The following is a 5,875-nucleotide window of genomic DNA, read 5'->3' as shown; positions in this document are numbered from 1 at the left end:
TGCTATCGTCAGAACCCATATCCGGCCAAAGTCAAAGAGAAAAACCGTTGGCAGTGACGTCCACAGCTCACTTCCTACTTCCATGACCCCACGCTGTATTGACTCTCAGAAGAGTGTGGCCACTCTCGACTTCCATACCTCAGATGGATTTTGGTCACTTAGGACTCTGTGAGTTTTTCTTCACTGGTACTTTTCCAAGTTGCTGCTTTTAATCCATGCCCTTCTGGGGACTCGAGTGGCTCTGTCCCCTGTTACAGGGTTTCAAGGCATCAACGTGCGGGAGAGAAAGCTCTGATCTCTTCCTGGCTCTCAGAGATCACGTGCAAGCCTGTCTTCACTCCTAGTCATTCAATGGACATTCAGGGCTTTGTGCCCTATGAGCTCTAAATTTTCTCCTTCAACTTTTAGCCCTTCTGTACTTCATATTTCTTCAGGTAATTTGGGGAGTTTTTCTGTGGTATAGACGTTGCATGAAAACCTAAAGCTTTTCTTGGCCAGAAACTCCCTTTGATTTTATTTGTTCCCATTATTCAAACTTCAGTGTGCTCTATGGGACAAAACCAACTACTGGAGCCAACGTGGACCTAATTACAGGGTCCTTTCTCCTGTTTGTAAAAACTATGTACTGACAATTTTTATGGATTTCACCTCTGTCACTATTGGGCACATGATTCTGCTGAAGCCACAGTTATTTTGCAAGTCAGCGTGGACGTCTCCAGCACTGGGTTGGAGTTACATGTGTAACTTTGCTCTAAATTCTCCCTTTACTGGAAAAAAAATATGGATGGAAGGCAGAGGAACATAAATCTTGTAAGTTGCTTTTCCACGACCAGCCAGAACCAGCCCTAAGTGAAGACACCACATGCAGCTGGCGGCCTCGCTGTCTTCATTCTGATTTCAACAAGCATTCACCAGCCAGAGGAGCATTAGAAGGTAAAAGGGGATCTACCAGTTGTTAATCCAGTTGTGACTTTGGTTTTGGGTTCATTTCTTTAAACAGCCAAGTCGTGTGTTGTTCTGTGATTGAGTGCTTTTGTCCTGACAGAACTTTTCATTTTGTACCTTTTACCATTGTTTTTGGCCTTGGACCAAGCCTCACATCTTCTGGTCATAGAATTCCTTTCTGCAGACTGCAGTGTAGGCTAAGGCCTCTGGGTAACTCGAGACGCCTCAATTCCCTGCAGACAGCACATTAAAGCAAGGTCTGCTGGCCAGCTGCAGAGACAGGTGTTATTCTCCTTTAATTTACACCTGCCCCCACTTATTTACCCTAAGAATTCCTCTTTCCGAGTTGTTCACAAATGCTGAAGGAACTGGGTAGATTTTGTCTGAGATTAAAATGCTTTGTCTGCTTGGTAGTTTAGCTTCACAAATAATAATTCCAGATGTCACGAGCACACTTACTCTCTGGTTGTTGTTTTTATTTGTCCTGTAATGAGCAAGAAAAGGCATAGTGTAGTTCATACACAATGTGTTTACTGACTCAGATTCCATCTCAGCTCTTTGGAGAAGTAAAGTAAACACAATGATAACTGGCCTCTTTTTGTCCCTATAGCAGAGCCATGAAAACCTGAACTGGCTTAGTCCTGTCAAATTTCACGTCAGTCGGACTAATCCAGAACAATGTTTTAGAGTTCTATTATACAGATGAAAAAGGATCAAATATCACAGTGTTTACTACAGACTCTACTGTTGTTTCCAATGTGTCTTGGTGGGGGAGGGGGGTTAATGACTTTGATTGTAGAATGAACTTGGAGGTTGACTGAATGTCCAAGATGTGGCCTGACTGGTAAAAGTCACCCTGATCTATTATCATCCTAACATGGCGAATCCAAGTTGCATGACTTTGTTTCTCTCCCTGATTAGAAATTTAGCCTTCAAATTCCTCTTTGAGTTGCCGCAGCATTTTTTCACCAGCTCTGTGTTCCGCCTTCTGGTCCTACTTACCTCAGTGTGGATCACTCTGGTTTTTTTTCTGCCGTTCTATCCTTTTACCCTGCCTTTCCATCTCTGAGCATAGCCTTTTAAATGTCAGCTCAGATAGGATCTTCCTTGTGTGTGTGTGTGTGTGTGTGTGTGTGTGTGTGTGTGAGTGAGATAGAGAGAGAGAGAGAGAGAGAGAGAGAGAGAGAGAGAGATCTCTTCAAGTAACTTTCTTTTAATTTCTTCTTGCATTTTTAAAATCCAATTTTCAATAAGCTCTGAGGGGCCAGGAAAGGAATCTTCTGACCCACCTTTGCACAGCTGCACCAGCAGTAAATATTTATTAAATAAATGATGATAGAACTTTCTGGTACTAGATGCCTTCCCTTGTGTTTGGTTTGACAGAGTCACGGGTATAAAAGGCAGGTTACACTATGGTATTATGGTGCCTCTCTTTCAGAATAGTAGGCTGGCAGGATTTGGGATAAATTAGAATAAAGACTGTTTAATACCAACTTATGTTATAAATCAGTAGCATAATGTGTTAGGTTATTTGATTTAGGTAATGTCTAAGTAAGTACTCCACCTCCAATCAAACTGTGAGGTTACCAGGGTGACTATGAGTTAATAATTCTTGGTGATGTTAAGAATGATGCCTTCCAAGATGTTTAGATGGGACACAGGCCAAGCGGGAGAGAACATCCTGCTCCTGTCTTCTCAAATTCCTGGAAGCAGGTTCTTAAGGAAAATGTCATATTCCTCATGGAAATGCCCTGAGGCTCTCAGCATCCTTGACTCCGTCTTTCCTTCAGCCAGGTGAGTCAGGAGGCCAGACAGATTTCATAAGTGGCCTTCTGCCATATTTCCACCTGTGACCTTTTGAAGATAGGTGTGCAATGCTATCTTCCATGCTGCCACAAAATTCCCTGGACCCCAGCCACACGTAATACTCCATTCTGTGTTCTCCTAGGCCCTGGTGCCTCTGCCTGGGACAAGTTGTCCTACTTGGGCTGCTTCTCCATGTCTTCTTTTCCCTTTCTTCACCTAGTGAATTCCTACTTCTCTTGCAGTCTTAAATTCAAGCACCTGCTCATTCGAGACCGCTTTCCCACCTTTCCTAATCAGAGCTGGACGTTCGCTTCTTTCTCCATCTCTGGCTCACACCTCCTCTTACATGGGCCACATGACCTTTATTCCGATCTTGGCTGCATTGGAGCACTTGTTTGATGTGTGGAACATGAGTTCTGCGAGGGTGAAGACTGGTCCTATCTTATCTTCGTGGATCTTGGGCCCTCTTCCCTCCTCTTCCCTGACCTTTCTCACATGCTGCTCTGTAGCCAAATCCTAGACTCAGAGCAGGTGCTCAACCAATGTTGGTTAGATGGATGAGTGAATGTGCAAGTGAGAGGACCACACTTCCTTCTGGTCTGGAAAGGTCAGGGCGGAGGAGGGCAGCTTCTCCACCCTGTCAAAGGGACAGCGAGCGAGGGACCATGGAATGAGAAGGCTCAGAGTTCCAGCTGCTCATTCTGGGACTTTGATCTTTCACTTAACTTTGTCCTTCTCGTCTGTTTATTACTACTCAGGAAAGGCACGTAATAAATGAGGCACTCGGTAAATTCCTAGCATGGACTCCCCTCTACCCTGCCCTCTGCAACTGGTGATCATGGTCCCTCTTATCTAGTGTTTCCTGTTTACCAGCAAAAGGAGGTTTAACTTTGCTCCATAATAAAAACAGGTACGCTATGCGGCTGCACCGTAGATAGACACCAAAGGGTATGGGGTTTCTCTTGCTGTGTCAGAAGCAGTGACTACGACCTTGTTCTTCTCATGCTTGTGTTTCCTTCCTTCCTTATTACTTATTCAGCTAACCCTAACAGAGCTACAGGCCAACAGTTCCAGGTCAAGTTCCGAGCACTTTTTAAATTTCTCAAAAAAAGCACATAAGGAAGATGCTCCTAAATCCAAGTTTGACAGAGAAAAAAACAGAGGCTCAGAGAGGTTAAATAATGTATTCAAAGGGCACACAGCTATTAAGAGGCAAAGGGGGACTTGAGCCCATTCAGTTTGGATCTAGAATCTGTGCTTAATGATCATGATAAGCTACGTTTTTTTTTTCTTTTCTTTTTTTCAGAAGTTGACTCTAATTGTATGAAGGAAAACTTTTTATAAGGAAGAGCACTGAGCTTCCACTTCAAAGGATTCTTGGAACTGTTCTATAAAAGAACAAAAAAAAAAAGAGAGAGAGAAAAAATTAAAAAAAACTTCTCCTGTATTTGCAGACCCTGTGAAACCTTGGATTCTCGTGGCATTTGTACCTCAAATGAAATAACTGAATATTTCCTGAAGTAAGTAACTGGCTCTGTTAGTTGGCAGAAATCTCTGACTCCACTTAAACCCATGCAGAGGGCCATGGCAGATGTTTTAGGTGCCAGAAAATTCTAAGTCAAGGTGTACTTATATAGTGAAACAATTTTACCATTGTTGATGTTGTTTAGTTTTTCATTCCTGCTTAGAAAAAAAGTTTAACATTTAAAGCTACCTACAAAGCATACTTTTTTCCTGCAGAAATCGAGGGGCAAAAGATTAACTTTAGTTGTCAGCTGCAAATCATCAGACATGAAGGTGATGTTCTTTTATTATGGTATCAGAGAAGAGAAACTTTTGGAGTGAAATCCAGTAATCCCTCATTTCTAAGTCCATGTCTACTGAGATGTTTGCATTCAAGTGCAGCCCTGGGTGAAGTCCTGATTGCTGAAAGGTAGTTCTGTCTCACGGGGTCACCGGAATGAGATCTAGTAGAAATTTCATTCAAATTGAATGAAAAACATAAAAGAGAATGTTCCGTGGAGCTCAGAAGTCTGGCAAAGATGGACTGATTCTGCGTGTCCTCCCCACAGTTGGTTTATTATGAAAGTCTTGCAAGTTACAACTGCAGTACCTGATTTTGAATATCGTTATAAATTCCTGGAGTAGACAGCTCACAAATCAGATTTCGATGGAAAACTTAATGTCCCTCAATGAAAGGTTTTACATCCTCTATCCCCGTACCTGCCTACCTAATAATTTTCTAAAACATACTAGTATGCCTTAATTGAGTAAAATACTATTGGTTTTCTTTTATTTTTAGCTTTAGATACTTCTGAAGACAATCAAGTAAACTTCTTGGAATGTGTCTGCCTAAATCGTATGCTGTGAAATATACCCAGTTCTGATCACAGTTCTTCAATAATACTCTTATTTTATGAGATTCTATGGCACCATAGTTGACTAAATAAGTTACCCCTGATACATAGCTTAATTTCCCATAGATAGATTTCAGATTTCTTTTTTTTTTTAACAATTTGATAAGGTTATCAAGTTTTTTATTTTGCTGATATAAAAAATTATACCTGAACTGTCTCAACATGCCTCTTTTGATTTAAAAGAAAATAAACAAAGGAAACAACAGATGAAAGGCATCCAATATATAACTCAATGTTGTGGATTCCTCTCCTGTTAACTAACTCAAATTTTCAGGAAGCTTGAATTCCTCCAATTCCATTTTAATGCCATTTCCCCCCTCATTCTGTTTTCAGGGGCAATGAAGAACAGCTGGTCACCATCTCCTGTGATAATAACCTCCATATAGTGGAAAACCAAATGGATTTGGACATGGTACTTACAAAAACATCTCCTTGCAAATGATGTAGCCTATCTGGTATTTCCCCCTGTAAATAGCTAGATTCCTTATAGCCAACCCTTCCAACAACTATCAAATTTTAGTTCTGTTTAGTATAATGCAAGCATTTTCTGCCTCCTCTATTCAGGAATGTCTTCCTAGGAGGTTTCACAATAAAATTTATTGTGTTTAATTTATGACGTACAACGTAAGAAGAATGGAATGCTGTCAGGATGTGCATTGATAGTGGAAGGTTACTCTGGTGTCGCTCTCTGCTTGTACCAAATTTGC

At 41.3% G+C, this 5,875-nt stretch overlaps 1 long non-coding RNA gene across 1 annotated transcript; it reads left to right on the top strand.

Moving 5' to 3' along the window:
- The first annotated feature begins 832 nt into the window (after positions 1–832).
- LOC306658150 lies at positions 833–5,663 on the top strand. Its single transcript, XR_013762979.1, has 3 exons — positions 833–933; positions 4,206–4,271; positions 5,502–5,663. It is a non-coding gene; the product is annotated as an uncharacterized lncRNA (long non-coding RNA).
- Positions 5,664–5,875: the final 212 nt, after the last annotated feature.

The sequence above is a fragment of the Sciurus vulgaris genome, assembly GCF_902686455.1.
Source record: "Sciurus vulgaris genome assembly, chromosome: 3".
NCBI classification, from domain to species: domain Eukaryota; kingdom Metazoa; phylum Chordata; class Mammalia; order Rodentia; family Sciuridae; genus Sciurus; species Sciurus vulgaris.
This window is presented reverse-complemented; position numbering and strand designations above follow the sequence as displayed.